Below are 25,819 nucleotides of genomic sequence, written 5' to 3' on the forward strand. Positions count from 1 at the left end.
TGTTCCTGTGAAAGAAAGTCGCCTTCCCTCCAGGGAGTCCTCGAAGCATCTTCGTAATACTTGCATGTCGTTCGAACCTGTCAGTAACCCATCCAGCAGCCCGCCTCTGAATTGATTCAACGTCTTCCTTTAATCCTACCTGGTGTGGATCTCAAGCACTCGAGCAATAATCAAGAACAGGTCGCACTAGCGTCCTATATGTAGTCTCCTTTACAAATGAACCACACTTTCTCAGAATTCTCTCATGTCAACCGTTTACCTTCCTTATCATAATCTTCGCATGCTCGTTCCACTTAATATCACTTTGCAGCGTTACGCCTAGATTTTTAAATGACTTGACTTTGTCAAGCAGGACACTACTAATGCTGTATCCGAATATTATGGGTTTGTTTTTCCTGTTCATGTGTATTAACTTTCCTTTTTCTACATTAAGAGTTAGCTGCCATTCATCAGATGAACTAGAAATTTGATCCAAGCCATCTTGTATCCTCCTACGGTCACTCAACGTCGACATCTTAGTTTACACAAAAACATAATCAGCACACAACCACAGACTGCTGCGCACCCTGTCTGCCAGATCATTTATATACAAGATGAATATTAATAGAACCGACAAACTACAGTGAATGATTCCTCACTGGAAATGGAGAAAAAAAGGTCCTATGAACATATGTTGGGAATAGACGGTGTATGTGGGCGACAACATAAAATCGTCCCAGAACAGAGTTCAGAGTTGCATCGCACCCACGTCACAACAGATGTTCAGCTCATTGTAGGTGATGGGAGTGGTAGCGGTTGTCATGCTGGATTCACTTGATCGTACTTTGGCTTACACCATGTTGGTGGGCCCCTTGCCTGGAGCTTGTGCTAGAGTTCGTCTCATTATCCTGTAGAACCCAGTCCTCCAAACCTGGTGTGCGCACAGTCAGCCGCCTCCCTTCTCGTTCGCTTCTCTGGAAGGACCCATGACCACACAAACGCCAAGAAAGGGCTTGAAGTGTTGTGTGATGTGGTTGGTGTCTGTAGAGGTACTTGTTTTGGTATAGCCATTGTAACCTCCCCACAAAAATGATCGATAACAATAAAAAATCTGAATGGAGCCAAGTGTAACCTCCCCGTGATAATATGAAAATGAAAAGAATTGAATAGAATTGCAAATAGTGCCAAATGTTAGCTTCCCACAGTAATAAAACTCAATGATAATAAAAATGTGCAAAAATGTTAAGTCCCCACAAAATTAACGTTAAGATGAACCTGATTAATTTTTATAAGGGCAGCTGCGCTGACCTTAGGCCCTGTGCAATAATTAATCTGATAAATTGATTCTGGGAGGAAAAGCATAGGAAATATTGTTTCAATTGGAATGATTCTTTTTTTTTTTAAACGATTGCTTTGAAAACAAATTATTATTGGGGCATTTCTTGAACAAATTAATTACAATTAACAGATGTTATTGGCTGAGCGCAATGCTGCTTCATTACCTTATTTAACTATATACCTCGTCCCGAACCTTGACCAGAGACCCATGTCGACGCCCGCCGACTCCTCACACACAACATCCTACTCGCAACTGTTCCTGCCGACTCGCAACACGCAACTGCATTCTCGCGCGGTCAAGCGCGGACTAGCAACGATAAACAACTCTCTGGTCAGAGATTCTGTCATGCCTCGCCATCGCTGGTACAGAATACATACGCGTTTCATAACCCTCCACTGGGGGGGGGGGGGGGGGGGGGCAAAAATTTGGCAGCGATGGTGAGTCATTTGGACTTGCCATGAGCAACAAATTTTTTCTTGACTAATTAACTTTACAATCATAGAATATTCAGATGTAGAACATGAAGTAAATGTGGTGCACATGCACCGAGTACAAAACATATTAGACAATAACAAAATGTGAGTACAAAACATATTAACAAATGACATAAGTGCACATGCACTGAAAAATTCTTCAACGTTTTCGCAACAAATAAACATAATGAGTACAAATCTCATTGACAAATGACATAAGTGCACATGTACTGTAGTTCAGAACATATCAGCAAATCAAAATGCACATACAAAGAGTAGAAATCATGTTAGAAAAATGACAAAAGTGCACACGCACTGAAAAACTCTAGCATTTTCACAACAAATAAACGTAATGGCAAAAAAAAATCATGTTGACAAGAGACGTAAGTGCACAAGCACTGTAGTTCAAAATATATCAGCAAATCACAAAATGTACATACAATAAGTAGAAATCATGTTAGAAAAATGATAAAAGTGCACTTGCACTGTAGTTCAGCAAATCGAAAAAAATGTATAGGCCATGAATATAAATGATTTTCACTATGTTACAAGAATTAGGATAGGAAAGGGAAGGATTGCATCATGGTTGTAGCACTTTAGGTTGCACGCAGCTGCACTGAAAGTCCATATCTTTCCACAGAAGTACAACACCAAGTGAGACAATCTGAAGTTCTTTACCCAGAAGTGTTTATCAGCGTAGCCAAGACACTGAAATGTCGTAGTAATATTCCATGTTATCTTTTTGGCAGTACATCAGGTACACCAAACAGTGGGACCATAATAACGTCTCCATCGCTCACGGTGGTGGACAGCATGTCGTGTCAACACCACGCTCTTACAAGGCACACCAACGTAGAATTAGTGCAAAAACCAAATATAGTGCTCCATGATCAAGAGGATATACAGGACAAATGGATATTGCAGTAATTCAGGGTAGTTAGGTCAGAAGGTGAAGGATATTAAGTCACATACTAGTCTTCATTGGTAATTACATTAGTAGTTTGCGGCATTCATAGCCCAGTTATTGAACATTTCTGTACCATGTATGTAGTATTACAGAAAAATGTTCATTAATTGTTTTACAGAGAACATTGAAATTCATTGCCTAATTACAAATCATCATAAGTCATCCATTTTACAGAGAACATTGAAATTCGTTGCCTAATTACAAATCATCAGAAGTCATTCGTTTTACAGAGAACATTGAAATTCGTTGCCTAATTACAAATCATCAGAAGTCATTCGTTTTACAGAGAACATTGAAATTCGTTGCCTAATTACAAATCATCAGAAGTCATTCGTTTTACAGAGAACATTGGCATTCATTCTCTAGTTACAAATCATCAGAAGTTATTATTTAAAACAGGAGGTAGTCAATAACATAGTATTACAGAATAATGTTGATAATTAATCATTGGTCATCCCAATACAGTAATCAGTAGCATTCATTTCCCAGTTACAAAGCATTATTAATTAATCATTGGTCATCCCAATACAGTAATCAGTAGCATTCATTTCCCAGTTACAACGCATTATTAATTAATCATTGGTCATCTCAATACAGTAATCAGTAGCATTCATTTCCCAGTTACAAAGCATTATTAATTAATCATTGGTCATCCCAATACAGTAATCAGTAGCATTAGCATTCATTTCTCAGTTACAAAGCATTATTAATTAATCATTGGTCATCCCAATACAGTAATCAGTAGCATTCATTATTCAAGTGACATACTATTCAGAGCTAATTAGTATTACTCAGAACTCTCTCAAACTGGTATCATTATTTGGGACTGGTAATACATTTTTTTGTTAGCAATGCATTGCTTTGGGTAATTATAGGGAAAAGCAAGAAGAAAAAAAATTGCTTCTGGGTTGTTCCTGTAAATGAAAATGTGTAACGTCATTCGTCATGAGTCAGCTGTAGCAAGGTTATGAAACAAATAGAGTATATGTAATCACATTCATAAATGACATAGATTTAATGAACAACTGCTTATAGCACATTAATTTCATAAATAATTTCTCCTGCAAAAATATATATAAAAAAATGTATTATTAAGCTGAAAGAAGAAACGCATTTTATGCTGAAAAGTAGTGACCTCGAATTAACAGGCAGTGAAATGTGTATAAAAATGTGTTCCATAGCTGTCTTTTCCAAAACCTTCAGTCATCCTACTATGCAATATAACACATACTGTCAAAACGAACTGCAACAAATACTTAAATAACTACATAGCATGAATACATAACTTCCACATTATCCTCATCTGTAAAGAAAAAACTTCATTATCCATCACTTCATTATCTATATTATCATAACTCCATTATTATCATCACCTGTAAAGAAAAACTTCATTATCCATAGTGTAGTGGACTGACAAGGCAGCCAGTCCACAGAGACGGGTAGCCGAAAGGGCACACGTACACACACGCCGACTGGCGCGAAGTCTGGAACAGGATTCGTAATGAATGTGATAAAGAAAAGAACGTAGCTACTAGAACACTTAACTTTTATATCGTCCTTTGGTATACAGCATTCTTGATGATACAAGTGAGACTATCTTGAGATACATGCAATGGTACAAATGGCGCCTTGCTAGGTCGTAGCCATTAACTTAGCTGAAGGCTATTCTAACTGTCTCTCGGCAAATGAGAGAAAGGCTTCGTACGTGTAGTCGCTAGCAACGTCGTCGTACAACTGGGGCGAGTGCTAGTACGTCTCTCGAGACCTGCCTTGTGGTGGCGCTCGGTCTGCGATCCTGACAGTGGCGACACGCGGGTCCGACATGTACTAATGGACCGCGGCCGATTTAAGCTACCACCTAGCAAGTGTGGTGTCTGGCGGTGACACCACATTCCTCCCCCGCAAATCGGCGAACGGTCGTGTGATAAGGCGTTCGCCCGCCGTGGGGAGGACCCCATGTTGACGTATGCGATGGGGTGGGGAGCCTAACAACAGGCGAGGCTGTGCCACCCGCACCCTGCTATTTGGTCCGAGGGGAGCTAGGAAACGCCTGAAAACCTAGTCCAGGGTGCACGTCAACATGCGGTGTATGCGCCCGTAATGAGACAGGAGGGGCCGAAGGGTCGACCTCCATTGCGTCGGAGGATCCGACGCGCGATGACGACATCTGGGCCGGAGCGGGCAAGAGTTCCATGGCGGAGGACAGCTGGTCACGGGAAGCGATCGGCGGCGCGTGACCCAGGGAGGCGCTGGGCGGCTGCAGCGAAGCGTCCACTGCGGGCGGCGCCGGCGGGAGAACAGGCGGCGGCGGCGGCGGCGGCGGCGCGTCGCCATGGGGCAAAATGGCAGGCATCGTCGGTAACACCTGGGGATGAGGCGAGCCAGTAGATGGGTCCCCAGGGCGCTGACCGGACGGCACCGTCGCTGAAAGCAGACGGGGAGCGGCAGAACCCAGGCGACGACAGAGGCGCAGCTGATTGAGATGCCGACGCACCTCACCAGAGGCCCCCAAAACCAAATACATCGCGCGGCCGAGGCAGCGAAGAATGCGCCCTGCGAGCCAACGCCGTGAACCTCGATAGGTGCGATAGAAGACGTCGCCAGGAGCAAAAGCAGGAGTCTGCCGCTGCACAGGAACCTGATGCGGCGGATGCAGCAAAGACATCAAGGTTCGATGAGGACGACCATGGAGCAACTCAGCCGGCGAGCGACCATCGCGGGGCTGAGATCGATACGAGGACAAAAAGAGCAATAACGCGTCCTCCCGAGAATGCGACTCTTTCAACTTCAACATCTGTGACTTGAAAGTCCGGACCAAACGTTCAGCGGCACCGTTTGACTGAGGCGAAAACGGCGCGGATGTCAGATGTTGAATACCATTGGCCTTGCAGAATGACTGAAATTCTGCGGACATGAATTGTGGGCCATTGTCGGAAACAATAGTCTGCGGAAGACCTTCAATGCAAAAAATAGCGGATAACGCTTGGATGGTAGCAGAAGACGTCGTGGAAGACATGCGGACAACAAAAGGAAAATTACTGAAAGAATCGACCACAACCAACCATCGAGCATTCCAGAATGGACCGGCAAAATCTATGTGCAAGCGTTGCCAAGGGGAAGTGGCTTTCGGCCAGGCAAAGAACTTTCGCGGCGGTGCGGATTGTTGTTCGGCACACGCCATGCAAGAAGAGCACATATTCGTAATCGCAGCATCGATTCCGAACCAAGTACAGTGCTGTGCACGCGTGGGTTCGAATCCCATCCTCGTCGCCAATGTAGTGGACTGACAAGGCAGCCAGTCCACAGAGACGGGTAGCCGAAAGGGCACACGTACACACACGCCGACTGGCGCGAAGTCTGGAACAGGATTCGTAATGAATGTGATAAAGAAAAGAACGTAGCTACTAGAACACTTAACTTTTATATCGTCCTTTGGTATACAGCATTCTTGATGATACAAGTGAGACTATCTTGAGATACATGCAATGGTACAAATGGCGCCTTGCTAGGTCGTAGCCATTAACTTAGCTGAAGGCTATTCTAACTGTCTCTCGGCAAATGAGAGAAAGGCTTCGTACGTGTAGTCGCTAGCAACGTCGTCGTACAACTGGGGCGAGTGCTAGTACGCCTCTCGAGACCTGCCTTGTGGTGGCGCTCGGTCTGCGATCCTGACAGTGGCGACACGCGGGTCCGACATGTACTAATGGACCACAGCCGATTTAAGCTACCACCTAGCAAGTGTGGTGTCTGGCGGTGACACCACACATAGTAGCATATTTTTCATCATTATTCATCAGCATTCATTATCATCTGCAAAAAATCACTTCATTACTCATTATACAACTATCCCTTATCTCTAGTATATTCCATCACTAAAACTAAGATGTGTAGTTCTGTCTGACAGCCTGCATCAATCGCCTTGTATTCTGAAAGAAAAAACTAGTTAAGACTGCTATTCTACGATGTTTATAGTATATTCTTGTTAATGCTTGTTAATCCTGATCCATTTACTCTTCCTCACGACGTTTGCATCTTCTTTCGATCATTCCGAAGGTGAAATTCCCATTTATGTTTAATTTATTTCTTTCACGCATCATTTCTTTCTGAAATTGATGAACAGAGATTAATGTCTTGCATTTAAATCATATACTCACTAAATAATGACTGGTTTATGGTAACATAATTAAGCATACAGCATAACATGACAAAAAACGTAATATGTGAAAAAAAACATAGATAGTGTTCAGAGGCAAAAATGTACCCAGTGTATGACAATGTAGCAGTAAAGTAGTCACGATGTTGAGATATCATAAGGCAAAATGTCAAAGTCAACTGGTGTTTGCTATATCTTAACTATTTCATAGTGCATACAAACAAAACATGAAACAATCGTATATACCTAAGAAAGACAAAAAATGTGATGTTCGTTGTGTTCAGCTTGTATGTTGTGTAGTTAATAGAGGCGAGAATTAAAGACTTTAATGGAGAGAAAATTTGATAAAATTAATATATCATTAGATAGAATTGCATAATTATTCGTAACATACGTAATTTTTATCTGGAAAATGTGCACTGTCTAATGTGTAACGACAAGAAAAGCGACCTTCTAACCTTACCTTGCCGGGCACTTCCCAAGAAAAAATACGATAATCATCAGTAAAGTAGTCATGTGAATATAATTGCATAGGTGATCATAAAAATTACCAAATGGCATTTTAGCATGATAAATCGTAAAGTGTCTTCATTCAATAAAAGGTTTTATGTTTGACCAGTGGTGAGTGCCTTTGGATTTTTTGGTTCTCAAAGTTTCGACGTGTACAACATTGGGGTGAGGAATGCTGCGAATCCGATATGGACCTGCGTATAGAAGTTCAAATTTACTGCACCTACCTTTTCCTTTGTTGGATAAATAGTGTGTATGTACTAATATTTTCTGTCCAATGTGAAAGTCACGGCGTGTACAAACCTGTTTTTGCTGTCTTCTCCGGCGCTCTGCGGCACTTTTGATGTTGTTCAGCGCAATGTCCATTATTTCGTGGTGTCTTAATCGACGAGATGTAGGAAAGTTTACTAATCTGTAATTTTGTTAGGTGGTTCAACATTTTTCAGTATAACAGACGGAGATAGCATAGTGGATTCATATGGAATGGAATTAATTACATCTTAGAATGAGAATATGTGTGTGTCCCAATCAATGTGTCTTTTGTGGCAGTATATTCTACACAGTTTACCAATTTCTTTCATTAATCGTTCACAAGGGTTCAAAGAAGCATGGTACTTGGATATATAGATCGGAGAAATGTTTCTAGCTCGTAACATGCGTGTCCATATAGCAGATCGAAATTGTGATCCATTGTCAGAAATTACTTTCAACACATGCCCTACATGAAATAGAAAATGCTTTACAAATGCTTTCGAAACGGTTTTAGCAGTATCTTTGCGTAACGGAGTGAAAGTAACAAATTTTGAAGTGAGTTCAACAGCGACAAAAATGTAGCAAAAACCTCTATTAGTTCTCGGAATTGGACCAAAAATGTCTACAGCGGCCATATGTCTTAATTTAACAGGTACAATGGGATATAATGGAGGAATATGTGAAGTTGTGTCTGACTTAGCTTTCTGGCAGATTTTACATGACGCTAAAACTCGTCGAATGCGCTTCTCCATGTTCGTAAAATAACAGTTCTGTCTCAGTATAAGAAAACATTTTCTAGCTCCGTAATGTGCGTAACTTAAATGAGTATACCAGATTAATTTGTTATCAAGCTCGTCAGGAATGCATAATAACCAACTGTTGCTGTCAGGATGAGAACGGCAAAACAGTATGTCATTGCGTACAGTGTAATGGTTTCTAATCGTAATATTATTCCTATCTTGCCAAAGGTGTTTAATCTCTTTCCACACGTTGTCTTTACTCTGCTCTTGTGCTATGTCCTGTAATGACGACGAAATGAAATTTTCAAATGCAACTTGTTGAATGTACATGACGCTGAAATTTGCTTTGCAGAAGTTGGTTGCGATGTCTTGCTGATTGTTACTGAGATAACGAGATAGTGCGTCTGCTATAACATTTTGTGTGCCGGGAATGTGAACTATTGTAAAATTAAATTCTTGTAAATAAAGCTTCCATCTACTTAATCTATCGTGTGTGAATTTAGCCGAAAGTAAAAATTGTATCGCTCTGTGATCTGTGTAAACGGTGGTATATCTGCCATAAAGAAAATGCCTGAACCTCGTAAAAGCCCATACAACACATAATGTTTCCAGTTCTGTAACGGAATAATTTCGTTCAGCAGGTGACAGAATGCGGCTTGCAAATGCGATGTTTTTAATTATTGTTGAGCCATCTTCTCCAAACTCCTGAAAAATATGTACGCCTAAAGCGGTGTTAGAACTGTCGGTGGCAATGGAAAAATTTCTGCTAAGATCTGTGTGCGATAAAAGTGGTGCATTCAACAAAGCATGCTTCAAATAACATTCTTGTGAACAAGATTCTGCGTGTCAAAAGTATTGCTTGCGTTACTGGAATATACAACCTGTACTGTATTTAATCAAATTCTATCTGGAGTGTTATTATTTTCAGGAGGATGCTGTGGCATTTCAACTATTTATACTGTTCTATTATTTCTTCTTAACGTATTACGTTCTGGATGATATCTACTGTCTGGTACATTCATGATTATTTGTTGTGGCGGATGTTCTTGCTGCTGATAAGATAGACTGTTATTAAATATACGCTGAAAAATTGTGCTCATTATTTTTACGTCTGTCGTGATAGTCATTTCTATACGGTGCATTGCCATAGGAATTAAAATACTGTGTTTTCTGTACGTAGTTACTTCCTTGCTGCCGTGCGTTACTTTTTGTTGGAGCTGAGACTATACGTGCACGCGGCGAAACATTAAAGTTTGGTTGACCTTGTAGACTGCATTGTTGGTTAGGTATGCTAACCGGCTGGTTTTGATGTTCTTGCGGTGAAAAACGTCTATTGTTACTAAAATGTGGTTGCGACTACTGAAAATTTTGTACATACCGATGATTAAAAAAAAATTTTTTTTGTTAAAAATTATCGTGGTTGTCATTTCTCGAGTGTCTAAAGATAAATGTCACTTTCGGTATAATTTGTCTTATCGGGTTTTCTTTACTCATTCTTAATACTAGATAGAGCAATAGTTAAAGAGCTGTTTTGATAGATATAAAGGATAGTAGAAGAGAAGGCAGCAGTGCAGAAAACTAAAGATGAAACAGCACTACTACAGCTCGGGGCCCTATGCACGCTACGGCACATATTCATTAAAGCGTAATGAATCCCCTGAGGTCAATTGTCACTTTCGGTAAAATTTGTCGTATCTGGTTTTCATTACACATTCTTAATACTAGATAGAGCAATAGTTGAAGAGCTGTTTTGATAGATATAAAGGATAGTAGAAGAGAAGGCAGCAGTGCAGAAAACTATAGATGAAACAGCACTACTACAGCTCGGGGGCCTATGCACGCTACGGCACATATTCATTAAAGCGTAATGAATCCCCTGAGGTCTATTACGCGCTGCAAATAAATTTCAGCTTTTGTGTTACAGGCAATGGCGGTAAAAATTCAGAAATAAATTGCTGTATCCATGCTAATTGTTGTTTCTTCATTACAGGCAATGCTATTGCAAGTACAAAAACAAATTGTCGTATACGGTTCAAATCGTGTATCTGTGCTCTGTCATTATTAAATTCCTTAGATTTTCTTACAGATAAAAATTGCTCGTAATCTACGTTCTCGTCACTGAATTCGAGAACACGTTCAGGTTTGTGTGAGAATCTGTTTGTCTGTGTCATTTCGGATTTCAAGTTGCGTAGCTTTTCAGATTTTAAGTCGCGTAGCTTTTCGGATTTTAAGTCGCATAGTCTCTGTAAATTACCTAAATTATACGCGCTGCGTGAGTCTGACAAATGTTCGCAAAGTGGCGTCTGCTGTGATGTGTTATTAACTGAAATATTTTTTATCTCTGTTACCTCTTGCTGTAAACTTGACAATTTTCTACGCAATGTGTTATTAGACGAATCGATCCCATTGATTGACTGCTGTAAATTTTGGAATTCAGGTGTTTGGTTAAACAAAATCGGTGCAGTATCGTCTGATTTGCTGTCATTATTACTTTCAATAATATCAATACGACTGGCCAATTCATCACATTTTTCAGTCAGTATTTTTACCTGATCATCGGTTTTAGTGTCAGAGGCATTAATCTGTTTTTGCATTTTACGTGTGGTTTCGTTCAGTTTTTTAACGTCAGCTTTGATGTCATCGGAATCCTGTGTTAGTTCTATTCGTTCGAGTCTGTCGGTCACTGTTTTAATATCTACTGTGTGTGTGTCTGTTTTTGATTTAAGATCAGAAATTTCATCACATAATTCGGTGTTCAACTGTTCGATGGTATTAATTTTGTCGGACACTGTAGCAATATTGTTGTCTACGTATGTTTTTGCCTTCGCAAACATTTTACGTTTATCTTCTTGTCTCTGTGCAGTGATTGTTTCCATGACTTGACGTTTTACTTTATTTTGATCCTGAATAAATTTGCGGAAACGCGTATCACTGTTTTGTAGGTGAAGATTAAAACGTTCGTCAATTTGAGTGTTCTGTTGGTCGAATTTCGCGTCTATCTTTGCATCCATTGTGCGCGAAAATTCTGCTGTCATTACTTTAAACTCGTCGCGTAACTGTGTTGCTTTTTCGGAGCATTGTTTAGCGACTCCGCTAATTTCGTCTCTAAGTGTTTCTGTTGCAGCTGTTTGCATATCCCTTAATTCTTGAGCAACAGATCTAATTACTTCGCTACTTTTCCTACCGCAAGCCTCAATTTCCTCGCGTAATTGTTCCTTAGTATCATGACATTGTGCGGCAACGGCTCTAATCTGTTCACTAAGCTGTCTGGAATTATTGTCTAATTTTTCATTTAACTGTCTGGAATTGTTGTCTAATTTTTCATTTAATTGTCTGGAATTGTTGTCTAATTTTTCATTAAAGTATTGTTTGAGATTTTCGTTATCTTGTTTGTTATCTTCACTCTGTTGTCTGACCTGTTCACTAAGTTGTTTGAGATCTGCATTATTATTGTCTAGTTTTTTATCAAGTTGTTTAAAAAATGCCATAATTTGATCCAACCCAATATTACCTACTCCATTCTCTGTACTGTTTGATGGTGTATCTGCAATTGTCGCGTTTTGTGTGACCATTTGGTCATTCTGTAATTTACAAAAAGGTTTGCCAGTCGGATGTACACTGTCAGTCACTATTTCAGAGTTAAATAAATCCGTCCTATTTTGTGTATCCTGTTCATTTTCATTAGAAAAATTCATCTGTTCGTTACGTGAATTTTGCAAACCGGTTGTGTTAAGCTGGGCAGCGCTCATTGCAACAGAACGCCCCGCGTCATCAATTGTCGTCAAATTAACAGAGGACACAATTGAATTCGTCTGTTCATCACTAAGACCAAAATCATTATTAGTAGTCGGTACGTACTGATTGTCACTAAATGGAGGATTGTCATCATTACATTGCGTGTCACAATTACTATCGGTCAAGTTGTTTAATTCGGTTATTTCACTCATTATACTTCGCGAGGCACTATTCACAGTCTTTCGCGGCATTTTTACAATAGTCACAATTATTTACAAATGAAATAAGCACAATGCAAAAAGCAACAAACACAAATACAACAGAGAGCAACGAATTGCCGATGATCTGAGGAAAGAAAGTCACAAAATTAGTAAAAGCGTTGCGCCAAATGCTAATTATATTAAGTAAATAAGAGCAGATATCTGACTAATTTTCAGAAGATTCTCAAAGAAATACGATCCTGGTCCGGATGTCGCCAAGTGTAACCTCCCCACAAAAATGATCGATAACAATAAAAAATCTAAATGGAGCCAAGTGTAACCTCCCCGTGATAATATGAAAATGAAAAGAATTGAATAGAATTGCAAATAGTGCCAAATGTTAGCTTCCCACAGTAATAAAACTCAATGATAATAAAAATGTGCAAAAATGTTAAGTCCCCACAAAATTAACGTTAAGATGAACCTGATTAATTTTTATAAGGGCAGCTGCGCTGACCTTAGGCCCTGTGCAATAATTAATCTGATAAATTGATTCTGAGAGGAAAAGCATAGGAAATATTGTTTCAATTGGAATGATTCTTTTTTTTTAAACGATTGCTTTAAAAACAAATTATTATTGGGGCATTTCTTGAACAAATTAATTACAATTAACAGATGTTATTGGCTGAGCGCAATGCTGCTTCATTACCTTATTTAACTATATACCTCGTCCCGAACCTTGACCAGAGACCCATGTCGACGCCCGCCGACTCCTCACACACAACATCCTACTCGCAACTGTTCCTGCCGACTCGCAACACGCAACTGCATTCTCGCGCGGTCAAGCGCAGACTAGCAACGATAAACAACTCTCTGGTCAGAGATTCTGTCATGCCTCGCCATCGCTGGTACAGAATACATACGCGTTTCACCATGCTGTCTCTCGACCGTTTCCATCTGCTTGGCCGTACACAAACACCATCTTGGCTTGTTCCCGACGTGAATGCTGAATCGTTCTGCTGCTTACAGTACTCTGTGTCACACAGCACACAAGAAACACACGGCACGTGGTCAGAGCAACTTACATTCCTCAGCACCATCTATTGTGGCAACGATGCAGTTCTGGACACATGTTCGCAGGACTTTTTTTTTCTTCCATTGCCAATCAGGAATCCGTTCCTGCAGTTTGTCGGTTTTATTAATGTTCGCCCTATATGGAGGGGAAAAATGGTCTTATCACACTCTTCTGGGGTCCTCTTGGCCATACTCTTGTCTGTGATGTACAATCCCCATCATGGACAACATATATTCATATATATGGGAACCTATTCCATATGCTCGTACCTTCGTTTGTTGTAGGGCAGCAAGTCAATGGTTTCCGTAAAACTGGCAATATGGAATCTGCCTGTTGTCCTTCATCCATAGTTCACAGCATCATGAGCGATGCTTGCTAAAAACCGTGCTGATTCATGAACATAAGCTCTTTGGTCTTTAGGAAATTTATTATATTCGAACTCAGGATATGTTCTAGAATTCTGTAGCAAATTGATGTTAAGGATCATCTCTTAAATATTCAACCATAACGATGGGTGTGAGTTACACTTCAATTTTGAGATGACCCCAGACACAAAACTCTGGAGTATTGATGTAAGTTGATATTGGAGGGCAATGTACATACAGTCCCTGCTCGACCTATCCACCTTGGACCACACTGGCACTTTAGTTATCATCTTACAGCAGCACCAAAATGTGCAGGTGCCTCATCGTGCATCTAACACATTCCCGAGACGTGGGTCATGTGTGAAATTTGAGCCCAATTGGATGAAACTTTAACTGAAAAGTTGATATTTGAAACACATGTGTAATAACTAGAACAGTATTTCATACTGCAGTCAGTGGCAGCTTATAGTCAGTGTTACAGGGCAGTTTTTCCCAAACTGCTCTGTAAATTTATTAATAAATCATTATTCAGATGAAGATACCCAATCCATTTAAATTATCAAAGCTATATGAAAGTATGCAAGCTATTGAATCTCATATCTATGATTGCAGATATAACTAGCAATCTTTTCTTTACTTCAGTATGGTGATGGGTCCTTTAGTGTTTCATCATAAACTTGGACAGCCATCTGGTTGTGTAGCAGACAAGAGCTCCAAGGGGGAACAAGCGAGGCAGACAATAAAAATGGTTTTCCTGAGAGCCAGGAATCAGCCTGATATGGACGGCACTGTCAGGAGGTCGCCAAATGGGCAGTAAGATGAGAGAGTGTCCAGCAGGTTTTAAACTTTCAGAAAGTGAGGAGCTTTAAGAATGCTCTTAGAAAAGGTATAATCTGCTACCGCAGGAGGAAAACGTGACACACCAGCGTGGGAAACAGTTGTTCTACACTGAAGAAGGTCCCAGGTGTTCATATTTAAAAATTTGGTAGCAACTATCAGAACTCTTGAATGCATATGTGCAGGTGTTCCTATTAGAGGAAACACCGAGACATGCACATAGTGGGAGAGAATTTGTGTCCACTGCCCCAATCGAAGACAGAACTGAACCGAGTTGGTTAACCAGTTTCGTTAAGAAAAGGGAAAGTGTGGTATTCGTAGTAAACTTTTCATTGGTTGGAACTTAGAAAATATTCTGCAACTGGCTACCGAGAATCCGGCGCTGGCAGAACCATCTAGACGTTGTGGCGGAGAGGAAAAACACATTTCATCCTAGGGTGTGGAAGAGCACACTTCTTCGATGTAGGGTGTCATGGAGTGAACGGAGATGTCTTCACAAGGTCCGTAAAAAAAAATAAGGTTGAGCAGTAAGCGTTCTGTCCTGCCATTGGCTGAGGCTGTGACGTCACGAAGGAACCGCCGCTGCCTCTGGATCAGCGCTACAAGACGCAGCCCGCGGATTTAAGCGATGTATTTGTGAAATGTTTCAGTTTCTACAGAAATAGTAAAAGGTAAATTGTTATTCTGCTATTTCTAGAAAGTTACTGCTATATTCTGTAACTTGTCCAGCTTTTAAACAGACACTGCTGAGTGCTGACTTTAATAAAATCAAGCGTCTATAGATCAAACTATACAAAAATAAGTGCAAAGTACAGTCTGTTTTCCAGTTCTCTACGAAGTAAACGTTCGAAATGAGCATTCAGTTTTCTAACTTTGGCTCTGGGAAAAGTGTTAACTTGTAGACAAGCTCTATGTAACGCTCATTTATATTCTGTTTACAGCATGTCTACAAAAACACTGTCATTTTCACTCAAGAAATTATGCAATTGCCTTATTTGTAGGAAGCATTTGAATTACCTACCTGAAGTGCCACAAACACACACACACACACACACACACATTCACATTCTTAATTTTCTCACACCTCAAACCTTTGGCTTACATTTTTATCAAGGTGGATGTATAATGTTTGCCCTAGTTGTTAAAATTCACTTATATAAAAGGGCATTAAATCAAAAAAAGGCTGCAAAATACGATTTACAGGAAATAGTGGTAAATTAACTTACCGAGTCCGCCGTTCAGCAAAGTTGGTATGTAGTGTGGGAAACAACGAGCCAATCCTTGACACTGTCAGTGTAGAGTCTTGCTAGTTGTGAAACAAACACAGTCAGAGGACCTTCACTTCTATTACTAAGTTTATATATTATTTAACTTTCACAAATATTGTTTATTTACATTCTAAAGCGATGACAAATACCACTTCCTTGCTTTCCGTTGCTGAGCGGCAACTGCTTTCTTCGACTTGTCCTTTGCAGACAGCCAATGCAGTCGGATAAATGTTCTCGTCCTTGCGTAAATCTTAATGATTTCTCGGTAAATAGTGGAGAACCGCTCGGTAAGTATAGCGCACAGGTTCTTGATGACACCAGTTTCCCTGGACAAACTGTCGTGTCCATGGATCTGGGCAAAAATTAATTCAAATTTGCTAATTGTTTCGAGCCATGTTTCTGAAGGCACAAGCAAACCCCCGCGAGAAAGCATGCCCAGCCATCCTCTCAATGTCTCCTCAGGCAGTGTCAGTAACTCTCCAGTGGGTGTGGCCAGTGATCTGTCATACTGTCTGCATCGATAAGCTACATATCCAGCAAGATATTTAAATCCTTCAGTGCTACAATCAGAAGCCAGTCACATTGGAGGCACATCGGATTATCCTACTCCAAAATCTAAATCGTCTATCTCCTTCTCTCCTTCAACCATTGCCAACGCCTGAGACATATCAGGCAGGATATTGCCAAAAGCAGTTGCAGTCATGAATCTTCCTTCTTCATCTGGCTCAACAGACGATGCATTTGAAAGTGGAATATCATGAGCGTTTGCTCCCAACAACAACAGTCTTATCCGGCTCTTTACCTCGACTGGCGATGGATGATCATAAAAACGTCCAAGGCCTCTTATAAGAGAAAAAAAGTTCTCCAAGCAGTCTTGATTTAATCTTGCTGTAAGAATATATTCAATACTATAAACAGCTAAGTCACTGAACAGACCCAAAAGTGACCGAACAGTTTTCAAAAATCCTTTCTGGAGGGGTAGGAGATGCTTTGAGTTGCCAACACGCATCTTCTTACAACATTTAGAAAATTTACGTAGGCACTGTTCTTGGGCTTGAAAATTAACACCAAATCCCCATGCTAGTGATTTATTACTTTCTTTTGTCCTTGAATTAAGTACATCGAAAGTCTCATCCACCATCTGTATGAAATCACTGGCGTGTCCTTCTCCAGGCATCAAATACCGAATCGCCTGTGCAGTTATATTTGATAGCAGCTGAGCTGCTGAGCGTACTCGCTGTCACTCTCTGCCCTTCCCTGTAATGTGTTGCTGAGATAGCTTAGGACATATTTTCATCTCGCCACTGTCCAAAACTAACAGTTTCTCGAACACAGTTTTTGTCACAGCCTTGTTTTCCAACATTATTCCTTGATCCAGCAAGTGGTTCCTTAAGAGTTTGAGCAAATGGGGAACGTCAGCAAACACCCACACACGTCTCAGAGAATCACATGGGTGTAGAAAACAAGTATTTTCATGAGTAATGCCAAGCTCCTTCCAGACAGAACTATTCTTTGCACCCATATCTGCTACTGCAGCCACAATATTGTAGCAAATGCTGGCCAGGGAAACAATTACTTCGTTCAAGAGTGCTGCTGTCATCTGAACGTCAAAATTGAAATAGATAGGCTGCTTCCACGTTGCAAACAAGCCTCGGACCATGACAACAAGGACATTACTGTGAGGTCCAAGAATCCTGTCATGTTGCTGATCGTAACAAATTCTACTGTCAATGTACATTTCATCAAATGACAAAACACAAATATGTTCCCTGTCAGTCAGTCTTGCAGCCTGCATTTTCATCATCACTAAAATATCCTTCAAAATTCCTGGTTGGCAACTGAAACTGCGATTAATCCAAGAACGCAAGGTTGACACCGCAGGTAGAGGATATCCGAGTTTTTCTCTGGGGAAATTGTAACTCTTCTGCGAAAGAGCACGTAAAGTAATAGACTTACAAATGTCCTCTTTGCCTCATCGAACCCGTTTTCAACCATGCAACAAACTTCTAATTTGATTGGGTGAAAATATTTTGCCCAGTATTCGATTAGTTTTGCGAGACACAAGTTCCTTTTTATTAAATTCTTCTTCGTGCAGACGTCGTTTCATTGAGGACAACTGGCCTCTAAGATCTTCATTACGTGCTCGCAATTTCATGCACATGTTCCTTAGATGAGCATTTCTCCTCTGTAGTGACGCTACAGAATTCTGTAAAGTGACTTCATGTGGATCACTACAAAGAACATTTGTAAATGTATACTTGTCAACATTCCTCTTCAATGGTGAGAGCTTCTTTAAAGCTTCTAGGCTTCTTCTACGTATTTCACGTTTGTTAAAACGTTCTTTCCTTTCTTCTATTGCAATCGGTGTGTTATCACTGGCGCTACTACCACAAGGCAAATTGCAAGACGGATACGCATCACTCTTAAGGATTAGTTTGCGCGGTAAATTTAACAGTTCTGAACGTAAGTCCCGGATATAATCCGTTTCCTTGAAATGACGAGAGCATATTGTAGCGTTCCCTACGTTCACAGGATCCTTCCTAAAGCATTCTGAAAGCCAAACCTTTTGCAGACTTTCATCACGTGGGAAACAATGCAACACTATTTCAATCCCTTTTGTATTGCGTTTGTGAGAGTTACAGCCAACAACAGCACAACCTGGCATTGCTTCCACACACTCAAATATTTCGGACAAACACTCACTGCACAAAGATAACCAAACGGAAACGACAACATGCACGAAACACAACACGGACTAACCACAACACAAAGCTCAGACGTACACTTCGCGCGCGCCAAAAGCTGTTCCTCAGTGACGTCATGCGCAGAACGTCAGAAATGGGTTTGCTTCTGCGCAGCAGTTACTGCTCCCTCGGGATGTCTTCACTCTAGAGCTGATCACAGGTACCGGAGCTGAACTTAGAATTCTTAGCCACTACTACAGCCATCCTCTGCAACTGAGTCTCACAAGAGTGGTACGTCGCGTGAGGGGACTCTGAAATTAGTTGTTTCAAGTAAAAATTTCATTTTTCTGAATTAATTCATAGTCAGATATCTGCGCTTGGTATACGCTTGTACAGAGAACTGGTGCTTGTGCATGCTACTCAGGATCTTTTCTTTAGTGAGGTTATCCAGCAATCATTGTCGATTTTCATGGACTCAGGTTTTGTATCATTCTGTCTCGTATCCACCCACTTGAGCCAATGTCTTTCATACAAGTTGTTGCATCGTTGTGCCCTTCAGTGCTTCTTTGTAACGTTTATTCAGTGATAAGGATTACATTAATGCATCTAGCAATAAATAAATTTGTTATAGTGACCTTTAGTTTCATGCAGTAGTTTGATGGAAATCCTTATCAAAATTTCTACACGAGGTGTGGTACCCGTACTTCATGTTCAGTTGGGCCATCCGTGTTTAAGTCAGATAGTCAAATAGTTACCCGTTGCGCGACTTTGCTCCTATTTCACGTGATCTCATGGGGAATTATCACTTCACTGAGTAGGTTACAGGTTTCCAATCTCGTAGCATCTCAGGACTACGGTAAATGCTCAACAGACACCTCGCACTAAACATTCGCAGTTCTCTCACAGTGGGCTCGTTTGCGGACTCATGTTTACTTGCTTCCAGTATTGGATATTTTCACATGTATCAGTTTTTACTACTAATTCGATTACATTTGTATGATGTTTCACTTTTGAAAAAGAGCTGACTACTAAAACTGAATATGCAGCCAAAGACATAAACAAGTGAAAATGGTTTGTACATTCTTTGATACAGAAACTATTTTCGAATGGAAGTTTCCAGTTTGTCTGTAATTGATAGTTCACAATCAGCTGGGAATAATGGCAGTGATATTCAACACGGAAATATTTCAAAACCGATGAGTTGTTCAGTGAACAGTATAGAGATGGATGATGCAAGTCATTAGGAGAAATGAGGAAATAAATGGATCAGAAAAGAGTCTAGGGTGAAAGTGTAGTTAGGAAATTAAAGAAAATGAAATAGAGGTATGCAAGACTTGACACCATGCAAATGGATAGGAGATGGATAGAGGAAGTTCCATTTTGAGTTCAGAGAGATAAGAAAAGACTGAGATGACTTCTAACGACATTAGAATACTTGCAGGAGCAACACGTACGTGGATAACGGAGTACGACGACGCATGGAAAAGTCTAGAAAAGAACTATATCAGCAGTGGATGTCAAATGGCTGAGGATGATGTAGAGTGCTGGCCATTAAAATTACACCGGAAGAACAGCGCGTAACGAAATTTTATTTGTTGTGTATATACCGTATAGTGGCAGCAACAAGAAAGTACCAAAATGCAATCTAATCGCTGTTGTGGGCTGCGGGTCGAGTGTATGGGCTCACAGATCCAGAAATGTAAGGGCAGCATCGATCGACAGGAAGTGCAAAATGGCTAAGCAGGGATGGCTAGAGGACAAATGTAAGGATGTAGAGGCTTATCTCACTAGGGGTAAGATAGATACTGCCTACAGGAAAATTAAAGAGACCTTTGGAGGTAAGAGAACCACTTGTATGAACATCAAGAGCTCAGATGGAAACCCAGTTCTAAGCAAAGAAGGGAAAGCAGAAAGGTGGAAGGAGTATACAGAGGGTCTATACAAGGGCGATGTACATGAGGACAATTTTATGGAAATGGAAGGGGATGTAGATGAAGATGAAATGGGAGATACGATACTGCGTGTGAAGAGTTTGACAGAGCACTGAAAGACCTGAGTCGAAACAAGGCCCCCGGAGTAGACAACATTCCATTGGAACTACTGACGGCCTTGGGAGAGCCAGTCCTGACAAAATTGTACCATCTGGTGAGCAAGATGTATGAAACAGGCGAAATACCCTCAGACTTCAAGACGAATATAATAATTCCAATCCCAAAGAAAGCAGGTGTTGACAGATGTGAGAATTACCGAACAATCAGTTTAATAAGCCACAGCTGCAAAATACTAACACGAATTCTTTACAGACGAATGGAAAAACTAGTAGAAGCCGCCCTCGGGGAAGATCAGTTTGGATTCCGTAGAAATACTGGAACACGTGAGGCAATACTGACCTTACGACTTATCTTAGAAGAAAGATTAAGGAAAGGCAAACCTACGTTTCTAGCATTTGTAGATTTAGAGAAAGCTTTTGACAATGTTGACTGGAATACTCTCTTTCAAATTCTAAAGGTGGCTAGGGTAAAATACAGGGAGCGAAAGGCTATTTACAATTTGTACAGAAACCAGATGGTAGTTATAAGAGTCGAGGGACATGAAAGGGAAGCAGTGATTGGGAAGGGAGTGAGACAGGGTTGTAGCCTCTCCCCGATGTTATTCAATCTGTATATTGAGCAAGCAGTAAAGGAAACAAAAGAAAAATTCGGTATAGGTATTAAAATCCACGGAGAAGAAATAAAAACCTTGAGGTTCGCCGATGACATTGTAATTCTGTCAGAGACAGCAAAGGACTTGGAAGAGTAGTTGAACGGAATGGATGGTGTCTTGAAGGGAGGATATAAGATAAAACATCAACAAAAGCAAAACGAGGATAATGGAATGTAGTCGAATTAAGTCGGGTGATGTTGAGGGTATTAGATTAGGAAATCAGACACTTATAGTAGTAAAGGAGATTTGCTATTTGGGGAGCAAAATAACTGATGATGGTAGATGTAGAGAGGATATAAAATGTAGACTGGCAATGGCAAGGAAAGCGTTTCTGAAGAAGAGAAATTTGTTAACATCGAATATAGATTTAAGTGTCAGGAAGTCATTTCTGAAAGTATTTGTATGGAGTGTAGCCATGTATGGAAGTGAAACATGGACGGTAAATAGTTTGGACAAGAAGAGAATAGGAGCTTTCGAAATGTGGTGCCACAGAAGAATGCTGAAGATTAGATGGGTAGATCACATAACTAATGAGGAGGTACTGAATAAGATTGGGGAGGAGAGGAGTTTGTGGCACAACTTGACCAGAAGAAGGGATCGGTTGGTAGGACATGTTCTGAGGCATCAAGGGATCACCAATTTAGTATTGGAGGGCAGCGTGGCGGGTAAAAATCGTAGGGGGAGACCAAGAGATGAATAAACTAAGCAGATTCAGAAGGACGTAGGTTGCAGTAGGTACTGGGAGATGAAGAAGCTTACACAGGATAGAGTAGCATGGAGAGCTGCATCAAACCAGTCTCAGGACTGAAGACCACAACAACAACAAGGGCAGCATAGGCCCTTCGGCGTGCACAGAGAAGAGTACCCCTGCACTGAACAGGTGCGTATAGAACATCACTCACTTAAACACTGCTGGTGGTACTGGGCTTACTACCGGTGGATTTAGCAGTAAGGAAGAGAGAAGCACAATATTTGCAAAATAAGAGCGAATATGATAAGGTAAAGAACACACTGGACGCAAGAGCCACATTGAATAAGGAAATAAAGACATGCATTTATAGAGAATGGCAAGAAATCTGGGACAGAAACAAGGCGGAGAACCTAGGAGTTCCTTCATGACATGTTCCTTCCTACAAAGGGAGCTAAGCATAATCTGTCGGGAAATAGTCCATATTCCAGCTGCTTACTGAAACTACGACAATGCACCACAGTTACTTGTAAATATGGAGCAATTGGCACCCCGAACTGCCTTGTCTGGGAGTGTGCCATTAGTGAGATGTTGCGGACTAGGATAGGAACGTCTTTGGCAGTACACCTGTCTGTAACACAATAAGGAATGGTGAGCTTTGGCACTGAAACTGCTGACAGCCAAAATATCAGCTAACGAGCTGCAAGCCTACATAGCTGAGAGACAATCAAGACGAGGCCATACGTCATGACTATGAAATGCAGTACGGCAGAGCATTCACCTACAACAACATTCTGTAACAGCCACGAGATGAATCTGTGACGACCAGGAAGAATTTCCTGAGACACTGACAGCCATCTCCTAATTTCTTCAGCAGTGCAAGCCCCTGTGAATCCTGAGGCCAGCACACCAGGAATAACTATACAGAAAAATAGGGAAATCCAGTTTCATTCTGATACCAAGTATGGAAGTGTAGTGAAAGTAGTGCTGTGTGGTACAGTGTTGTGTAGTATAGTGTAGTCTAGAATTACAAGCTACAAAATTTGTGATGTACCATTGTAGTATGGTACAGAAGACCAGTAAGAAGTACCTTCTGGGTTCTGGATGAACATAAATCTGAGTGCCAGATGCCCAAAGGGTAGTATGTAGATTTTTAAATTTATTTATATTTTTAAGTAGATATTTTACGTATTTTTTAAACCTTAAACACCATAATGCTTAGTTATACTGGCTCATGTATAATCATGCTAAAATTATGTGTTATGTTAGTATACTAATACATGTGCAACATATGTTCTACTCTAGCATCTAGATAACAGCCTAACAGTAAACAGTACTGCCCTCTAGCAGCAACAATGGCCCTAATCCGGTTGGGCGTCAAATCTAAATTAGTCTGGATCACATATACGGGAACATCGTTCCCTTCTACTTCAACACTATGCCGGGTTCATCAATTGTAGTGGCTTGATAGAGGTGGCACGCTAGTCTCCTGGCAGCTCGTGGCCCGATGTTTTCAGTGGGTGAGGGACCTAGAGCCCACAGTAGTCAGGAAAAGAGTGGAATACACTCTGTATTGAGGTGGGTCAGAACAGCATGGCCAACATGTGGTCTTACATTATCTTGTTCGCAGGCCGCTGTGGCCGAACGGTTCTAGGCGCTTCAGTCCGGAACCACGCGGCTGCTACGGTTGCAGGTTCGAATCCCGCCTCGGGCATGGATGTGTGTGATGTCCTTAGGTTAGTTACGTTTAAGTAGTTCTAAGTCTAGGGGACTGATGACCTCAGATGTTAAGTTGCATAGCGCTTAGGGCAATCATGCTGTTCAAAGATAACGTCACACAGACCTTAAAAACACAGCTAAGGCATCAGTCTTAACACGACAGTGAAAAGAAACACTTGCTGTGCAAACTGATGGCTATGCGAAAATCACCCCAGATGCTGGGCCAATATGGGGATGATTAATCTGATCTAGTGACGTGTGTTCATCTATGAGGCACTATACAAGGATATGTACATTGTGATGCTATACACACAGTGGGGACACTGTGTCCAGTGATGTCACTGTAGTGGACAGTCCATAGTGATCAAGACGTTGTTGCATTGTTTGTGTGAATACTTGTCCTCCTGCAAAGAAGCCTATTTCTTGATTGAAAGTATGGTCCTGCACATGCAAGAAAACAATATGTTGGGCCTCTCAAGTGCTAGTCACATGGGGTCATAGAGATTTTGCAAGACACTCACTATGGCTCTCCTAAACGCATATCATCCATATTGGGTGACATTCATGCATACCATGGAACGAGAAACTCCTGTGCCCATAGGGGATGATCCTGCTGCTATCGGATTCTGAGATGTGCTGGTAGGTGTTCCTTCTTGTTACAAGAGGCATAAAATGATCTACTCACAAACAGGCAACATTAAAAGGCGATTCCTGAATGAGAAACCCATTGCATAATCTTTCCATATATACAGAATACAAATGGCGTCCCTTCTATCTTCTTCATGCTGTTGCGCTGGATTGTTATTGGCTACCTGAGTACGTAGTAGGTATGCTGCGTGCCAATTTGACTTTTTTTGCATACTGCCTTCGTGGTGTTCCAACTCTTGTACACAAGCAGTGTAATAATTACACTCTCTCTGACAGAGAAAGTGAAATACCCAGAAAACACAGTCGCTGGCCGGTGTGGCCGAGCGGTTCTAGACGCTTCAGTCTGGAACCACGCGACCTCTACGGTCGCAGGTTCGAATCCTGCCTCGGGCATGGATGTGTGTGATGTCCTTAGGTTAGTTAGGTTTAAGTAGCTCTAAGTTCTAGGGGATTGACGACCTTAGAAGTTAAGTCCCATAGTACTCAGAGCCATTTGAACCATTTGAACCAGAGTGCATTGAAGTAGTATTGCTCATGTTTAATATTGTTACCAGGCTTTGTGGCGTATATGAGGGGCATGAACAATGACGGATATTGAGTGTGAAGGACACAGAGATGTCACATAATCATCTGAGACAGCATGATCAACACCTGACAAAGTTTCACAGGGGCCTCATTGTGGGTGTTCATTTGGCCAGAGGGTCGAATCGTCCAATATCCAGATTCATGGGGCATTTAAATACCAGTGGTCTGATGTTGGACTAGATGGGAATGTGAGAGCAGGCATACTCAAGATTCCAGTCAACCATGTTGAACCATAACAAGGGACGAACGCCATGTTGTGCACCTAGCACATCACAAATCCCCCACATCTGCACCTACTGTTATTGTACTGAACTATCTGCAACATTCTTTCTCATCTCACATGATTATTCAGAGGCTGGCAACAGCTGGACTACTGAATTACCATCTCACGTGTCGGCTGCCGTTAAAACCACAACACAAATTGTTGCATTTCGAGTGTCGCTGTGACCTGGAAGCATGGAGCTACATTGTGTTTAGCAATGAATCGCTATCTTGGATGACAATAGTCAACGACTTTGGTGACGACCTGGGGAGAGGTCCTATTTTTCCATTGTTTTGGAGAGACACAGCGGTGGTAGTCCTGGCGTCATGGTGAGAGAGGCCTTGGGATATGACCTCAGGTCATGCCTGGTAGTAATTGAATGAATTCTGACGACACAATGGTACGTCTTGGATATCCTGCATCCTCATATTTTACCTCTCATGCAGATGTATCGTGGTGGCGTTTTTCAACAGCACAATGCTCATCTACTCATGGCACGTATCCCTATGAACTGCCTACATCTGCGATACTCCTGTGGCCAGAAAGCTCCCCAGATGTCTGTGTGTGGAACCAGCTGGGTCGACGACTTCGTCCCAGCGAGGGTATTCGGGTTATAAACGAAAAGTTACATCTTGCC

The sequence above is a fragment of the Schistocerca nitens genome, chromosome 2, assembly GCF_023898315.1.
Source record: "Schistocerca nitens isolate TAMUIC-IGC-003100 chromosome 2, iqSchNite1.1, whole genome shotgun sequence".
NCBI lineage: Eukaryota > Metazoa > Arthropoda > Insecta > Orthoptera > Acrididae > Schistocerca > Schistocerca nitens.